This window comes from Amphiura filiformis, chromosome 8, assembly GCF_039555335.1.
Source record: "Amphiura filiformis chromosome 8, Afil_fr2py, whole genome shotgun sequence".
Lineage (NCBI taxonomy): Eukaryota > Metazoa > Echinodermata > Ophiuroidea > Amphilepidida > Amphiuridae > Amphiura > Amphiura filiformis.
In genome coordinates, this window is record NC_092635.1 from 70,734,551 (window position 1) to 70,754,326 (window position 19,776).

General features: G+C 36.3%; 1 pseudogene; it reads left to right on the forward strand.

Annotated features, from left to right (window-relative positions):
• Positions 1 to 1,156: 1,156 nt before the first annotated feature.
• On the forward strand, positions 1,157 to 18,607 carry LOC140159705 (uncharacterized; annotated as a pseudogene).
• Positions 18,608 to 19,776: the final 1,169 nt, after the last annotated feature.

The window sequence follows — 19,776 nt, forward strand, 5'->3', positions numbered from 1 at the left end:
CGATTCATTAACCCTCGAGTCGAGTCGAGTCGTCGAGTCACCTTGCCTCGAGTCGAGTCATCGAGTCACCAAAACTCGAGTCGAGTCGAGTCGAGTCATTTCGAGTCGAGTCACTACAAGTCTGGTCTTTGGATGAGAGTCAAAACAAACCTACAGTAGGCCTAACCTCTAGTTTTTGCTTAATTGCTTTGTTATTTCAAAAGAAGTTCCTAAGATAAAAATTTTGTTCCTGGTGATAATGAATTTGCTGTTCAAAATAAGGGCCCTTGGGGCGATGAAAGGCAAAATAAGGGGTCTTTGGGTGCATGGCAGAACATGAAAAAAAAGTGGTGGGGGGGGGGGGGGTGACAGCGATGCTGAAAAGGGGGGTCCTAACAACCTATAGGCTATAGGCATACGCGTCACCTCCAAAGTTAAACACGTTCTTGCATACTATTCAATTCAATTTAAATTTTACCTACAGGCCTACACAGAAAGGCACACTCAGCCCTTGAGCTAGTCATTTTGAACATTCATGTGTCAACTTCCATAAACACATATTAAAACATTTATCAAAATTCAATGGCTAAACATTTGACATAGTAAATAATGTTTGCACATAATAATAGTAATAATTTAAATAATAATAATAATAATAATAATAATAATAATAATAATAACAATAACAATAATAGGGCCTAAATGAGTGATGAATGATGATCAAAACTTATCACTAAGCGCCGGTTTCCACAGATGCAGGACTATAATTCGCTCTGGTTTCGATAATACAGAAATAAAACTAAATCTACCGTGTACGCGTGTTTTAAACACGATAACATCTAATTTTCTGACACAGTAAGCACAAAAATATTTTACGACATTATTTAAAATGTTGTCGAATAGCTATCAGGCCTAAATTCCCGCCTAAATTATTATTTTTGCAGCAAACTGTATACGCCGGCAAAACCGGGGGCAAAACACGCAGTATGCGGCCCGTCTCTACATAACTAAACTTAATAAATATGTATAGTACTATACTGAATGACTTTTATTCAATTAATAGGTATCCCGGGATAGGTATAGGCCGTAAACGGCTGGAGATAAAGACTATCACGTCCATTTCCCACGCCCACTAGGGCATTTTTGCCGTTTCCATTTGCCACGTCCATTTGGCCATTTTCCACGTTTTCCACGGCCTTTATTGCAGACTGGACGCGCGTCCGTTTTCCACGTCTGTTTCGTGCTTTTTGCTCTGTTACATACCAGACAGTTGTATTGGATGTTTGCTGATTTCTTTATTCCTTTGAATTTGTATGTTTGAATAAAGCCCGGGAATAAAGGCGATTGAATAAATACGACCTTTGGCTCTCAACGAGGCAGATTGGTCAAGGTCATACATATATATATATATGCATGTAGAACACATACTAAGCATAATCGCCGCCGTTGAGCATTGAGAGTGAAATGGCACGGACAAAACTTCAGTTTTATTTTCTGGCGACGGGTTTTGTGTTTTTGGCATTATTCTCAGGTTTGGTTCTCAGAACATTGACACATGAGGATGATCGGCCTACCCGTGAAACCAGTAACTTTCTCGTTAGAACAAGTTGGACTGTTTTCAAAGGTAAGTACGTGTATTGTACTGAGCATACCAGTGCGGTAAGCGATGGATCGGGGTGCTTAGAAGGAGGTATGAATATTAATAAGTATGACGTCAGTGTGAGTGAATCGGAAGGATATTCCTCGTATTCAGAAATAATTTAGACTTGCTCAAGCCCTTTCGGACCTGATGTCTCTGTGATATGATATCTTATTCTTTTTTCAGCTATGGCCCTTGTCACTCTATGACCAAGCCCCGGTTCTTAAACATGTCCTCCCTCCCCTTAAACATGCTAAAAGAACTATAGCATACTAAAATATAGGAGCTTATAGGCCTAGATACCAAAGTACTATACCTGAGCCACTGGTAGGCCCTATACCACAGAACTCTCACTTCCCTGTCTCATCCCGGGTGTCTCATGCTGTAGGCCTATAAATAATACCCTAGAACCTAGTCCCTTGTCAAAATAATCTTTACTAATTAATCTTAGAATCCCAATTGGTGTGATATTTTAAAAGTCCTCCCTCCCCTATTGGCTGTTTAATAGTGACATGCCTTCAGGGAGTTCTTGCTGTTGCAAACTACATGTAGAAAGAAGTCAGGATTTGACACTTGCTTGATATCTCTAAACATGTGGTATTATAGTAGAAGTCAAATGAAGATAAATACCAAAAATATCCTAAAATGCACTACGGCTTGAATCAAGGCTAAAATAATTAGGATATAATGTTTATGTTATGTTATGTTATGTTATGTTATATGTAATATGTTATGTTATGTTATGTTATGTTATGTTATGTTATACTAGTAATTCAATTAGGCATAGGCCTACGCCCCAAAACTAAATCAACGTGTTTCTTTTATTATTAGGTAATTAATTGACTAAATAAATTAATCATTTAAATTTTTTATTATTTTTTAGTTGGGGTGGTAAAAATGTTTTCATTTAAAAAGTTTAATTAACTATTAATTAATTATTAACAAATTAGATTGCTAATTCTGATATTTAACAGTACTCGAAGTACACTTTATAAATCTGATGATTTATACTTAAAGTGTATGTAGGTGGGATGAAAAGCCGATGATCAATTGAAAATTTTGACATTTCGTATTGAAGATATGGATTTTTTTCCCAAAACACCAAAAAAAGTTAGCTCTTTTGGGGAAAAAATCCATATCTTCAATATGAAAGGTCAAAATTTTCAATTGATCGTCGGCTTTTTCCTCCCAGCTACATACACTTTAAGAATATATCATTAGATTTATAAAATTTATTTCGAGGACTGTTATATATCAAAAATTTGAAAAATATCAAATTTTAATAATTTGTCATAAAATTTGTATTATATCGTGAATTCCAAAAAATAAAAATTATTTGATATAAGAAAGACATGCTTCGTATTCAGAATGCAATTCGATACGTCTGAGGTGCTCTCATATCCCACAATAAATACTGTCCAAACGTTCATACCCCTTCCCTTAAAGTGTATGTAGCTGGGATGAAAGACCGTCAATCATATGAACATTTTGACCAATTTAGGTTTTTGGGGAAATGCATATCTTCAACATGAAAGATCAAAATGTTCAATTGATGGTTTTTCAACACTGTCGAAAACGCCATAAACGCTCATTCTAGATCCCTTAAGTACATAGCATTAGATTTATACAATTTACTTGAGGACGGTTAAATTTCAAAAATATATATTTTAATCATTTGCTATAAAATATATATTATATCGTGAATTTCAAAAGATCAAAGTTATGTGCTCCAAACATACGTAAAAATAATGATCGAAAATTGGAATCCTGAGACTTATTTTGATCCATAATTCGTACTATTATTAAATAGTCTCCGATGGTGGATCATCAACAATTTCAGCTCTAAGTTGCCCTCCACTGTTAACTGTTCACAATATTTGCTCATACCAAAGTATTGGCTAGAATACTTCGCGCATACCAGCCCATTTGCAGACTTGTAGTCGAGTCACTGAAAGTCGAGTCCGAGTCAAGTCGAGTCATCGAGCCCTCGAGTCGAGTCGAGTCATGAAGGCTTCGAGTCCGAGTCGAGTCGAGTCATTTGAAGTTTTCAGTCGAGTCGAGTCGAAGTCGAAGTCAGGCCATTCTGTCGAGTCGAGTCGAGTCGGATATATTTTGTCGAGTCATTTCGAGTCACTTCACGTTTTATATGCTCATGATACCAGCTGTCAACTTGATAGCCCAATTTGCATGAATTTGCACTTTTTTGAAATTAAAATCCCAGTGAGAGTACATAATATTAATTTATGAATCTATGTGCTCCATCCAGTGCATTGTGGAAATCAGTAATCAGTCATACTTGTAGTATTGCCATTAGGACTCGCCATGAGTATGGGTACGGGTGCGTGTCCCGGACCACGAGTACTTACGGGTACGGGTCCCAGGCCATGATTACGGATTTCAGGTCATGGGTAAAGAACGGGCACGGATCCCTAGCTATGAGTATTCAGTACGGGTCCATTCCAAAATAGGGTGCGAGTGCGGGCACGGAGCCATGGGTACTGAAATTGGGACTCGAGTACGGGTACTGGTCCAGTAGTGGTATGGAAATTGGGATTTCAAGTACTTGTATGGGTCCTATTATGGGTATAAACAAATTAATTAATCAAGTACAAAAAGAGATCAAATATTGGTGGTCATAGTGAATCTAGCCTAAAGGTGGCATATTTTGGGATGCAAGTGAAAAAACTATGTCTATGTACAGTATGGACAGCCAGACTGTGCAATACTAATTTCAACATATATTTAGCAATGATTTAGCTTTCGAGTCTTATTATGCACATCTGGATAATTATATCCATGTTTTATTAATATTTCAAAATTCATATACATCCCAAATTTCTGTATATGGTAAGAACCTCTCTATTCATTTGACTCAGATGCACAAGCCCAAGCCTGGGCACAAGAAGTACATGTGGCTGGTGGAAATGCTCACACCAGTCAGTCACATTGCAATGTAGTTCTTCATGTGTGCAGCATGTAGAGGAGTGTATTTGGATGGGGAATAAAGTGATCAAATTGTGGGATAGGCTTTTACGACGGGAATTCATAACAATTAGTGTTTTTTTTGTGTTTTTTTAGCGGGTTCGCTAAAAAGTGATCAGTCTATTATTGTGTGAATGAGACATGTAGCATACATGTAGGGGTGTGTGCACAGGCTGTTACAATGACATGTGTGTAGCATCCATGTACATTTTTAACACACAAATAAATTAGAAGTACCGGTATTTGCAAAACATTAAACTGTAGTGCCAGGATAGTGAGGATATACACTCAAATAACACACTGCATACAACTGTTACCATGGTTACAACAGACTTGAGAAAAAAGCTAAGATTTTCTGTGGGACTCATCAGACCCCCAGCATAGACCATAATGTCATAGGGCCTACTTTCAAACCATGAACTAAATAAAGGATTTATTTTCATAAGGATTTTAATTTGAGTGGGCTAAATTCACAAGAGACTGCGTAGGCCTAAGAAAAATGAGCACAGGTGAAATTAAAAAGGTAATTGTATTATGAAAGTCAGATTGAAATTCTTAAGCTTACTTATTAAAATCATTAAATCAATATCAAAATTTAGCACAATGGTGATTTGTGAAATTAAGTCTCCACGAAAATGGTGGATTTTGACAATTTGCAAATGAAAAAAAGTCCTCACAAAATTAATTGTTATATTAACAGGCATGAGAATGAATCTTCGGGGAAAATCCTGAAAATATGTACAATTGGGCAAAAATAGCTCAAAACAGCCTGAAAATTAACAAATTTGAGCACAAAATTTGAATTCAGAAAAATCCTGCAAATTCTCACGCCTGTGTTAAATTGTTTACAGGTTACTGAATAAATACCACCATGTAAAATCAATTACTTACAATATTGTGTAAAACAACAAGAACTGAAGTATGTGTACTACTATAATTGACCTACATGTACTTATGAGTGATGACCACTTTTGACAATCAACTCAAAACACTTCTGACAATGATCAATAATAATCTTTGATCAATTTTTTTTAACATTGATGTGTTTTAAGATGATGTACAAATTTATAACAATGTTGATTGATTGAATCTCAGACCATTCATGTTACCATGTAAATTGTTTGTTGTTTGATGTAATAATGTTTGTAATATAGCTACATAAAAGTCTAAAACAGCAGGGGTCTACTGTGTTCATAACAGGCAAACATGTAGGCATTGACATGTACTTTTTTAAGTGTATGTAATCCAAAATGAAATAATTATATATTAATTATTAAACCAGTTACATCAAAAGGTACACAGTAATCAAAGAAAGAATTAACTTACAAAGTTGGATGTTTGGTTCTGTAGTGTCTATTAAAGTTAGATGTCACACCAATTGGGTTTGAGGCAATACTGTTGCACACTTTGCAGATTGCTTCATGTTTGTTTGGCCCTTTTTTATAATTTTTGTAGCCAAATTCCACAATCCCAGGTTCATCTTGCTTTCTGATTCTGATGTGCACAAACAGTTAAGTTACACTGCACTGCACATCCAGTCATCCAATGATGTGTGATGATTGACTGATGACACTTTATTGATTGAAAACCACTTGAAAGTTGACCTATTCACTTGTGTGTTTTATGAATGGGGAAGTTCAGTTGCTCATTTGCATAACAGTAACAGACACAATTAATGGGTACAGTTTTGATCAAGTCCTTAAATTATGCTCAACTTGGTAGTTCTATAATTAATGTTGTATAGGTGGAAGGATTTGGAGCTAGACTACTTTTCAATATACCTCCATGCACCAAGTACATGTATGTAAGGGATGTGAGAGAGGCTCCCAGCTGGTATAGTAAGATAAGAGCCCACTTTGTAAAATATAAGAATCATTCACACACTGAGATATGTGGAAGAATACATGCAGATATTATTAGAAATATTAAGGTATAATTTATATTTTCGAGTCATTTTAAAAAGTCGATTCAGCCATACTGACTCGAGTCACAAGCCTCGAGTCATCGAGTCGAGTCATCAAATTTCGAGTCGAGTCGAGTCATCGAGTCATCAACCCTCGAGTCGAGTCGAAGTCGTCGAGTCGCCTTGCCTCGAGTCGAGTCATCGAGTCACCAAAACTCGAGTCGAGTCGAGTCGAGTCATTTCGAGTCGAGTCACTACAAGTCTGCCCATTTGTCAGATCTAGATTGTATCTAAGTAAAAGCTTATATGTATACGGTAGACCTAATTTAGAAGCGAGTGGGTGGGTGATTGATTGATTGATTGATTTTATGTATTCTACTTCCACATACAAAACAATGAATTGAATTTACAATATTAATTATTATATTAATATAAATTAAAAATTAGAAAATCAGGAAAAGATACAAATGACGTCTTCAACAACATTCCCTAAAGAACAAGAATGAGCACCTTTCTGTTTGCAGTAATTGTTAAGGATAAGATAAAAATATTTGTCAAAAAGTTTCGCTTCGTATCGGCAGTGTTACTACAGTATTATGATCACGCCCATGTTACTTTTCTTTCTGAATTTCTTTCTTCATTTCAGTCGCATCTATGGTAACTACTTTATTCTTGGCTGCGGTATGTTTCCACATTTCTTCCATACGAGCCAGCAAATATCACACGTTGCCCAGTATCTTGCTGTTTTATATCATGAACCAAATGCTACGGCTCTTTAGTGGATCTGTGTTGCGTAAATTCGATGCAAGTGCTAAAGATCCTAGACGAGCCCAAGAAGAATTCCTGATAAGCAGAATGCAACGAGATGCCAACACCGCGTACGGAAAGCGTCACAGGTTTAGCAACATTAAATCCCTTGAAGACTTACGAAATAGTCACCCGCTCACGTCGTACGATCATTACGAGGAATATATACAACGAATGGGAGATGGTGAGAAGAACGTGTTGATCTGCGAAGACATGGTGCGATTTGGAATCACTTCTGGAACAACTGGTAAAGGGAAACTCATACCAATACCTAAATCTCGGAATTCTACTCAAGTCAACCCAATTCAAATTCTTTGGCAGGCTGCTATTAGAAGAAAATACGGTATTCCTAGTCCGTTACAAAAAGACATTATATTGTACGTGAATCCCAAACCCACTAAAACTCCTGGCGGTGATGTTGTCGGCCCAATGCATCTGTACACAGATGATATGAAATTTATTATAACCCAGATGGTCAGTGTACCATGGGAAGCAGTTAGCATCAGCACAGAACACGAAGCCCATTACCTCACTCTGCTGTTTGGTCTTCGTGATCCTGACATCGGACGATGGATGGGCCCATTTAGTTCTCAAATCCACAAAGCCATGTCAAAGGTCGAATATCACTGGGAACAATTTGTTCATGATATCAAGACTGGAACTGTTGACAAAGATTTGAAGATATCTACAGAAGTCAGAGAAGCTTGTGAAAAGGCGCTATTACCAGAACCAGAAAGGGCCGAGGAACTGAGAAGGGAATTTGAGAAAGGATTTAACGGCATCATGCGACGGGTGTGGCCTCATCTGAAGTATATCTTTGGAATCAATACGGCTGACTTTACTCAAAAACTGGAAGAGAAATACGCAAAAGGTAAGAAATATTCAAAAGCGAAAACGGGTTAAATAATTATGTTCCCATTATGTCAGTCAGTAACTGCAACGTTTGCCACTTCAATTTCAGGAAATGGCGCATTACGTGTCATATTATATGCAGTACAAGAATGATAGGTTTGCTTGTTTGAGAGAGATATTTGGCAAACCAATGCGGACTTTCGACTGTGCATTTTTAAATTAGACAAATTAAAATTTGTCTAATTTGTCGAGAACAACTAATACGCAGTTACACAACACAACGCTTGTTTGAGAGAGAAATTGGACAAACCAAATGCGGGCAGTGCATTAGACAAGCACCAGTATTCAGCTCAAGTGCATTTTGTCTAATTTCTCGAGTAACAAAAAAAAAAGTGCTATTATAAAATAAACACATATGCAAATGAGCTAAAATATTCGCATTTAATGACGACACATAGCACGATAGCATAGCATGGCATAGCATAGCATAGCATAGCATACATAGCATAGCAAAGCATAGTATAAACAATAGGCTACTTGCCCAAAACACTACCAACTTTGAGTTTCAGGTTAAGCCCATATGACGATCCACTACTAAAACTACCTTTACATTGAAATCGACAATTTCTTTGTAGTAAAGAAAACGTGTGTCACTCCTTTTTAACGTTTGTTGCTACCGAACGAACTAAAGGAGGTACATACTACATAAATGTCGTGATCATGTCAGAAAACACTAATACGAGTATTTTAAGATGATGCATCAATCTCCAAAGAAAGGTGAATCAATACTACGCGAACCGTTCGAAAGCTCTGTTCGTAGAACCCTTGCATGCTATGTACGAAAATTTGTACAAACACTACTTTAATGAAATTTGGTTACAATGAAGTAGAATTTCGGTCTTAAATTGATCTTTCAAAAAACTATTTGTGCTGAAATGCGCGAGAAGCCCGCGAAAATTTTGTCTTTCACCGCTTGGAGGGGGCGCCGAATTGATTGTTTTTTATCCACCGTCATTTCGGCGCCCCCCCTAAATGTGGCTTTCCCTTGCCCCCCCCTCCAAGTTAGTACGCCTCCATGGGTTTCTCTACCGGAAATGAATTTGTACCGAAATTACTCTCACGAGGTAACAGACGCGATGGTAAAGAGCATCAGTCCTGGCTTTGAGATGATGGAACTGAATATAATCCAAGTACGAGTACCTGGTACCAGTGTGTAAAAATAGAGCCCATCCGCAGGTCAGAGACGAGCTACTTTGTCTTTAGACCAGCCCGTCCGACGGACGCCCTGAAATGTTGCCACTATAACTAGTGGTGGCCAGGCCCGTAGCCAGGATTTATTGGGGGGGGGTGTGCTAATTTTGGACCTTTTTTCCTTTAAAATTTGGACCTTTTTCGACCAAAAAAAAGGCATAAAAAAACCTTTTTTTTTTCTCGCTACGCTCGCAAATGGGACTTTTTGGGCATTTGGCATTTGGAGGGTGCGTCGCTACGGGCCTGGTGGTGGCGTATCGACTGCAGCAATACCAGGACATAATTGACCAACTGTTATGTTAATCCGTTTGTCCTTTTTGGTCCATAATTTAAGCCTGATAATATTTGCAAATGTATACGCGCTTCGCGCACATACGTCCCGGTAACATCTTTTGTAGCTGGTCAGTTGGACGATACTGCAATTTTGCCCAACTTTGACATTTTGTCCACTGATAACTAGACAATTAGACAGCGCCCAAGCGCCGAAACATGAAAACCAAAGTTTACATGAAGTATATGGACAAGTTTAACTGAGGTTACCTTCAGACCGGACGTGTTACTCGTTGCTTTTTGGCTAAATTTTATACACAAGAAATTTAGTTTAATTTGCTTGAACTATCCAATACATAAGAATGCCATTTTCATTGTCACACAATGATATGAAAACGATAATTATTTTTTTCAAATAGTTAAACAAAAACATTTGATTAATTAGTTTAAATTTAGGACTGACCCTATTTGTTTTTTTTAATTAAGGTGTACCAATCGTCGCTCCTGCATATTCCAGTACTGAAGGAGACTATGGTATAAATCTATGGTATGATGAAGACAAATATGCGTTGCTACCCAGTCTATGTATTTATGAGTTTATACCCGTAAAAAACATGTAAGTATAAAATATATAGAAAAAAGTATGATCCATATATGGTCGAATCCAACCAAAAGTGTCCACGGGCCAAAAATAAAAGTCCGAAATAAAAATGTCTCCACAATTTTTTTCTTTTGCCCATTGATTGATGACATATTGGCCTTATAGGAACCAAAAGTGCCATTACTAATCTTGAAAAATAAATCCAGGACGTGTGATAGTAAATGTGATATCAAAACCCAATGTTACCTACGAATACCACTAGGATGCTTTCACTATCGCAATACTAATCAACCTAAAACAAATGGAATATTCCCATTAACGCTTTTTTCGTGTAACGTAGACCACAGGGTGTCAGGAAAATGCTAACTCAACCAGAAAATATTTGTTTTTATTTTTATAACGCGATCAATATGATCTTAGTCAATTTATGCTAGTTTATTTTTGAAAATGAAGTTTAGGTCAGTTTCGTATTTTATTTATCAAATGAGTATGAATCAATTTACACATTGTATAAGAACGAGTATGATATATGTTTTCAAGAATATTAGGAATTATACGCATACACCTAACGCTTTATACAATGAAAAGGTGAAGAAACCCGGGTATTCGTAGGTAACATGAGCGATTTAACAATATCTATATTGAGTTTATAGGTTTACATTTTGCTATTATGGTAATGAATTAATAAAATGGTAGTTTTAGATCTCTTTCAGATGGTACGTCCAAATGAATAAATGCTATTACCTTAGATCAAAATTTTTTGATGCTTTTAGCAAGATTTTGACCACTTCATTTTGATATACAAGTAGTTAATCAGCAATTTTACATAATAAATAATTGTTGAATGAATCCGTATATGGGTAATAATAGTGTCCTGGGGTACCGCTTAAAGTTTTGACAATTAATTTCCATTGGTAGGGACACTTCATTACACGTGTCATGTATTATGCTGTATTCGTACATGTAAGTAACATTTCAGTATTTGTAGGTAAGAATTAGACTTTTGGTGGATATCGCAATCAAAACTTCATTTTATAAAGCACTTTGAATGTATTATTTTCTTTATGTGCGTTTATTGATACTTTAGACCCTATCATGTATTAATAATGTCGGTTCACAGCGGTTGAAAGAGGATTGAAGTAAGAAACAAAGGCACTAAAGTGACTTTAATTTGCTTAATTGCACACAAATCGCTTAAAACCGTTATTGCAGAATTGTGAAGTCCATCTTGGAGTCAGTTACGTCTTGTGGCCTTTCGTTTGAGGGCAACTACAATTAGCTTTATACCAGGGTCCATCAATGTGTTGTCTAGATCATGAGACAATGAGAACAGTCGTTTTTTCCATGGTATTCGTAGGTAACCTTAGCGAAAACGTCAAAAGTTACCTTCGAATAAATCAATTTGGACACAAATTACTCAGAAACCAGAAGGTCGGTAAACATTTAAAATGAAGCACACATGACAGTTGACAAATCCAAGTATTTATCCCTTCTAATCTTCTTTGAATCTGATTTTTCTTTCAAATGAGCAGACCGTCGTCTATTTCAGTACATATTTTTCACCAATTAAGCCGTATTCAGTTTTGCATGGTGGGCATGTATGTGAATTCGCAACTTTCATTGACATATGATTTGATAGCAAACATACAGGCCTTCGTTATGTACCAATATGGGCATTGGCATGAATGGCGGTGTTTCACAATACTGTCATGATGTCAAAGTGTATTCGTAGGTAACATTCGGTTACCGAAATTTACCTACGAATACTTGCTTTTATTGTTGACATCTCAGAAATATTTAAACGCAGGTTATTGAAACTTGGTAAAATAAAGAGTGTATTACCCTGCACCTATTGCTTAACTATTGTTTACTATTCTCTCACTTTGTGGAAATGGCACAGCTTTTAACATGTATTCGGAGGTAATGCATATTTTTTACCAAACCTACCTTTGTGCCATTTAGAATTTCTGGCAGCTGAACACAATAATAAAGATGTCCGAATGCAATGCATTTCAGTATTGGACATATCAAAGCTTGTATCAATTGCGCATTTATTAGTGATTTCCATTTTTAAAGATATATCTAGTGCTATGAAAAATTGTATTCTTAGGTATGTAAAAAATACCACTCAAAAAATTATCACAAAAATTCATAATTATGTACAAATATGTGAAAAATTGAACAGGCAATCTTTGAATACACACCTTTCAGGAAATCAATTTAGATTCAATCCAATGACTTCTTTTCATAACTGATTTAGATGTTTTTAAAAATACTTTAAGAAATATTTAGAAAAAATGGGTAAAAATAGCATGTTTTAGGGTCTCTGTGTCTAAGTTTTTTTTTTTTTTTTGTCTTATTATATATGGCGCGAAGCGTATGATCAAGGCGAATAAACACAATACAAAAACGAATGCCAATTGATTAATACTTTTAAGTTATGGCCCTGAACATGCCGTGTACACTTTTCGTTGGATTCGACCATATATATCTGTAGACTTTTATTGTGATATTTTAGCTGTACATTTATTCTTCCATTGTCTTTTGAAGTTTGACTAGCTACAATTGCTTTTACAAATGTTTGTTAACTTTTATGTGTTTTATACTTAGATTTGTTAACCATAAGTTTCTTAAACTTTCTTCCCTTTCTCTTTGATCACTGAAATCAACACTTTCAGTGATGAAGCTGACCCAAAGACATTGCTTCTGGATGAGGTAAAGAAAGGCGAGACCTATGAGATGTTCGTTAGTCCATTGTGTGGATTTTATAGGTATCGGTTTGGTGACGTCATCAAAGTTGTGGATTTTACTACAACCTACCCGTCATCAAGTTCATGTATAGGTGAGTCCTTTTTGGCTATGTGCGTTTGATTCCCGGGGTTTGATTAGACACATGTTCCTTTCCGAAACATGCTTAGCTAAATAGACCTTTTTCCCTCTTTCCCATCATGCACTATTCCAGGGGGGTATGAGTGTCGCAAAATACATCATCTCCCCGGGGGAGTACAGAGTTATGTTCATTATATTCTGGAATACGGACATTTCGGCTGGTGCCTTCATCACAAAAAGGAATCCCCGATCATCACGATAATGGCGCGCGATCACTAATACCTTTCGGGGGCAAAAAACAACATTTCTATGCCTTATGGACATGGTGTCGTCAAAAAAAAAAAAGTTTCCTGCTATTGAAACCTAACTTTGTATACATTTTATAGACCTAATGGTGATAAACTAATGACGGGACACGCAGTGATATTTTGTGAAAATAAGACGTAAACAAATATCTCTTACACAGATGTTCTGCATCGCTCCGTAACTGCATCACTCGTGTATTCAATAATTGGATAATTAGTAACATCGATGGCCTTTACGATAATCCGCATATATGGAATCAGTATGCCCATATTAAGACAAAATAATTGCAAAGGCCTGGCAAAGACCATCGGATGCACACGATCTATGAGGTTGATGAACTACGTCATACCCCCTGGAATAGTGCATTGTGGGATAGAGGGATAAAGGTCAATAGCGGGGGAAACTAGAAATGCGCCTCATCCCATCACACCATGATTACACTTTACAACAAGCTTCCAGTTATTGAGGATAATAGAATAAAGAACCGGAGCCCACGCCCAAAAAATGTGTCAAAGTTTCTAGCTTCACTTGGTTAGCGTTTTCTGCTGATTATTTTAAATTCTAAATGTAAAGAGAAACGTTGAAATTGACATGCATTTCTTAGCCAAAATAGCCAGACTAGCCACGAAGCTTACAATTACAAAGCCAATAACGCATGGTGTCTTCCCAGCAAACACAAAAACGTTTTAAAAACGTTATAAAGTTATATTTTGGCTTTTGGTTTAGGTAAAAACGTTTTAATAACATTAAAATGTCGGGTTATATAAAGGTCATGAAAACGATTTAAAACGTTTTATATGAAAACACACTTACAACAATATTTTTTAAATGTTTGTAAAAATGTTATTGTAAACTATTTTCGCAAACGTTTTTGCCAAATATTTTGTCAACACTTAAATAACATTATGTTAAAATATTTGCACTCCGCAAACACGGAAATGTTCTTAAAATGTTTTATTCAAAACGTTTTAATAACATTTAAATGTCGGGTTATATAAAGGTCATGAAAACGTTTTTAAAACGTTATTGCAAATATTTTGGGCAAACATTTTTCGCAAAATATTTTTCAACCCAAAATAACATTCTGTTTAGAATGTTTTGTATCAAGTTTTCAAAAATGTTTTTGGAATGTTATTAAAACGTTTTTATACCCTTTATATAACCCGACATTTAAACGTTTTCTGTAAAACATTTTGTGTTTGTTGGGCAGTAGATTATCACTAAATGTTTTTAAATGTTATGAAAACGTTTTATACTCTTAATATACCCTTTATATAACCCGACATTTAAACATTTTCTGACAACCCTTTATAACCTTTTGCGAATGATGTCGAAAACGTTTTGTGTTTGCTGGGTTCAGTCTTACAATTAATGTTTTTTACCTTGGGTGCACTTTTGCACCCCCATTTTGACGCAGAGCAATTGGAAGTGCAATGTGGTATCACAATTTTGCACTACACGTGAGCTGAATCGAAACGGGCAAATTTGGGGGTGTACATTGCACTGCAATGGGCTTATTTCGAACGCTGGATGGCTTTCGTCGGCATACAAAGGAGAAAGGAGCAAAGGACAGATAGAAGAAGATAGAAGATATGAGAAGAATTAGGAGAAAGGAAAACAGATAGAAGAAGAAATATCCTACTTGAAAAGAGAACTCCCTAGCGAGAATATGATCCCATTCACGTTCAGGAAATTGCGTCAGTATCCTCAGTGTCTGTGTTGGACGTATTTTTTACCAAGGATACAAGTAGTATACTGATTTGTGGCCCAATTAAACTGGGTTTTTTAAACCAAAAATTGCAGAATGTATATTATACTTATACATTTTATAAAGACCGATCTTTGTTTCTTTACTAAAATAGATCCGGACAGCTACTGAACTTACGAGCTGAGAAGGTGACGGAGTTATCTGTGGATGAAGCTGTTCAGCACATGGTGAACAGTATAACAGAAACCAAGATTACGAACTGGATATCTGCTGAAAACACACTTCTTTCTGGAATGAGTGAAGGTTGAGTATATTATTATTCTTGATATGCTTAACCCTGGAATTATGGAAACTTTCGGGCTTCATAACTGCTAAATTATTAGTCTAAAGAATGTAAAAGTATACATTTTTAGACTGGAAATGACTTGCTGAATTCATCTGTGAGGTCCAATTTGGGCCAAAATGCTCAATTTTGGAGAAAATCCCCCAAAACGGGGTTTTTTGCCCAAATGTTTTCGTAACAAAAAAATTGTTTGGCCAAAAATTTTTTTATTATTTTTAAAAACTAGATAAAAATATCTAGAGACCGTTTGTTTATTTTTTGAATTTTGACCAACTTTGAGAAATTTGCACCAAAAATGGTCAAAAAATGCAATTTTTTTTTAAAAATCATAAAAAAACCTGACTTTCGCCCAAATTTCAAATATTTTTGGTGAAGTTGGTCAAAATTTAAAAAAATTAAAAAACGATCCCTAGATATTTTTATCTAGTTTTTAAAAATTAATAAAAAAAACCCGTTTTGGGGGATTTTCTCCAAAATTGAGCATTTGGGCCCAAATTGGACCTCACAGATGAATTCAGCAAGTCATTTCCAGTCTAAAAATGTATACTTTTATATTCTTTAGACTAATAATTTAGCAGTTATGAGGCCCGAAAGTTTTCATAATTCCAGGGTTCAGACCAACCTTTACTTGTACCATAATTAGTCAGCTATCATATTCCTATCCCATGATTTAATACCACCTGTACATTTGAACGCCCTTTTCGAACAGATCTACCTTTATATGCACAATTAACCTTATACCCCTGAACAAAATAATTTGACCGATCATCCCCATCGAACGCTTTGGAGTAGCCGATGAAACGTAAAGGGAGCTTGCGTTCTTTCATTTTTCAATAATGTTTCGTATCTGATCTATAATCTCTCGTTCTTCTCCCTTCTCGAAAAAAAAGCGCAGAACAGCTTACATAATCTGATATGAGACCTGTTCCCCTGAAGTTGATTTTCACTTTAATTTATTTAATTGTTTTTATTCAGCCATAGACCTTGTTGAATACGAAGAGGGGTCTCAATTTTACCTCATTTTTGTCGAATTGGAGGGTGAAGGAAATGGCAGCATCGCATTGGACAAAAAACACCAACAACAGGTATAGTGGTGGGGTGGTGGTTGCGGTGGTGGTGGTAATGATGATGATGATGATGATGATGATGATGATGATGATGATGATGATGATGATGATGATGAAGGTATTGTTTGTTTGCGTCTCAAATATATTGCCTGGTCGATTTTTTCAAATTATGGTATTGAAATAGTTGTACATGTCATACGTTGATACTGACATCGTCAATTGCCTCAAAATAGCTCAATAGCGCCCCCTACGTGTCAGATATTGTGGCTGACGACGTCCAAGAGTAAACTGGATGAAAATCAATCAATCAAATGTTGCGAGAAATAAGAATCGTTCTCTATATAATAAAACACTTTGAAGGTGAAGACGATTTCTTTGTCGATTGGTAATAACAGTCTTTTTGGTAGAGACAAATTGGCTCGGTGGGACGAATGACTAAACGAACGATAACCATGATGACGACGGTGATAGAAAATATGTGAGAAAATGAATATTAACTTCAAGTTCATGACTTACTAATAAAAAAAACTATTTTCATTGCAGTTTGACGAGGCTCTACAGGAACGCAACAACTACTACAGAGGCTATCGAAATGCTGGGACAATTTCACCCCCTCGTGTTTACCTCGTTAAACCAGGCACATTCAAGGCGCTACAAGATTACATCATCGCTAATTCAACGGCATCTTATAATCAGTTCAAAATGCCACGAAAGCTGAAAACTGCTGGTACACTCAAGTTGATGTTGGACAGCAGGGTAGTTTAAAGAGTAGAATTAAGTAAAATGAAACGAGACGATCGATTGTGTATGTCTCAAATATATTACCTCAATTAGTATTAATATGAAGTAATAATTTAAAGGTCCATTGGGCTATTCCAGAAAATAAGTGCACACCCCCTATTGAGGATTAACTTTTCAGTCACTTGAAAAAGCCTGGAAATCCAATTCAATGAAGGAAAAATCATGGAAATTCCCAAAATGAGCTCTCAAATTGAGAATTTCTGATTTTGAACTATTTTTCTGGTGGAATTTTTCGCCTTTGGACACTTTAAAAGTCTGGATTTCCAACATTCTCGACTGGATAAAAAAGTCCGGAAATCCGAACTCCTCTATAGACCTTTTTCCCTCTATCCCACAATGCACTATTCCAGGGGGGTATGACGTAGTTCATCAACCTCATAGATCGTGTGCATCCGATGGTCTTTGCCATACCTTTGCAATTATTTTGTCTTAATATGGGCATACTGATTCCATATGCGGATTATCGTAAAGGCCATCGATGTTACTAATTATGCAATTATTGAATACACGAGTGATGCAGTTACGGAGCGATGCAGAACATCTGTGTAAGAGATTGTGTTTACATTTCATTTTCATCTCCGAAAAAAAAAAGTGAAACGGACGCCGACAAAATATCACGGCGTGTCCCGTCATTAGTTTATTACCATTAGGTCTATAAAATGTATACAAAGTTAGGTTTCAATAGCAGGAAACTTTTTTGGCTGATGACACCATGTCCATAAGGCATAAAAATGTTGTTTTTTGCCCCCGAAAGGTATTAGTGATCGCGGCGCCATTATCGTCATTATCGGGGATTCCTTTTTTGTGATGAAGGCACCAGCCGAAATGCCCGTATTCCAGAATGTAATGAACTTAACTCTGTACTCCCCCGGGGAGATGATGTAGTTTGCGACACTCATACCCCCCTGGAATAGTGCATGATGGGAAAGAGGGAAAAAGGTCTATAGCATTGTATAGGGGGCGTGCATCTATTTTCTGGAATAGCCAATTATAACAAGAGTAGTTTTAAAAAAAGGTGAAGCGTACTAGTATATGTTTATAGATTTTTCGTGGCACTGTTAAATATTTCTAAAATTAATCATTAAAGATTCTTGCTGTATAACGTTATATGGATAATGGTCACGAAAGTTAGTGACAATAGTATTTTTGTATCCATTAAGAAGCATTTTTTAGAAAAAAAACACGAATACATACTTGTAATTGTGACTAAAATAGCAAGTTATTCAATGTAAGGAATAAGGAACCTGAGTAGAGAGAAATGACAAAAATTATTGCACTTGCTACATATTGCTTCCAAAGTTTACATAACAGCACCAATAAATATCTACTGTATTATGAATTTACCCCTCCTGGAGTCTGGAGTTAGTTCATACTTTTAGTTTACTTTTATTTTATTCTAAATATCTCAAAGAACCGATATCAACCCTCAATCCTCCCTCTGGTCTCGCGGGCACGAAAAGACTAAATATGACAATACAATAGGCACGGTAAGCTGCCAGTGACTAAGGTCTATACTTTATGGCTCTTTTAAGAGCCACCAATTTAAATATGATCCTGTGGATACAGCCAAGCAGTTTTTAGCAATGGACATGACTAAATTGCAATATACACCACCAAAATTTACAGTTTTCGTAGTAGCCATGGCATGAAACCCCGGTTGAGTCATTCGAATGTCTGTGATTCAAGCGAGGCACTTTGCCATTTTAGCAACTGCACTTTAGGACGGCCAAGGCAGACAGAAGTGTAGAATACTTTATTTGAAAAAGTAATAACTCAGTTTGACATTTCCCTCTTTGGCCAATGTATTTTAAAATCTCAACTTATTTCCCCCTTTTTGTTGTTGTTTTGTTTTGTTTTGTTTTTCTTTGATACTTTTACTCTGTTTTTCGAAGTTCTACAGCTATTATGGAACGTTTGTAGATATGATGGCGCTGAGAAGAGCTGTTTATATTTAGGTTTCCTGGCGTACTGGATGAACACCAAGTCCAATATAACAACAACATAGGTCTTGAGATTGAGATCTTAGCAGTGTAGTAGGAACGGAAAGGATCCAGAAACGGGTCTTGCTGGGTGTATACTTTGCATTTTCCAAAAGCAAACATTTAAAGATGTTCTGAAATCCTCCAAAAACCTGCTACAAATAACTTAAATGAACTCAGTAGCAAACAAGATAACAAGCTTATAGTGTCGTCACTCAATGAAATCACTTCTTCCTTTGAAGTGAACTTGCATTCATTGAGTGAAGACACAGCTTATTCTGCTCGGAGCTTGTTGAGATCCCAAATTAATACAAATTAGAGTTGGAATGTATGTATAAATGTAATAGCCGGAGTATGCACAATAGGCATCTGGACTACGGACTAAAAATGCCACTCATTGTTACAACTGGTGTCTATTATTATACACAATTTGGGCCAAAGGTCATTTAGGGGTTACTT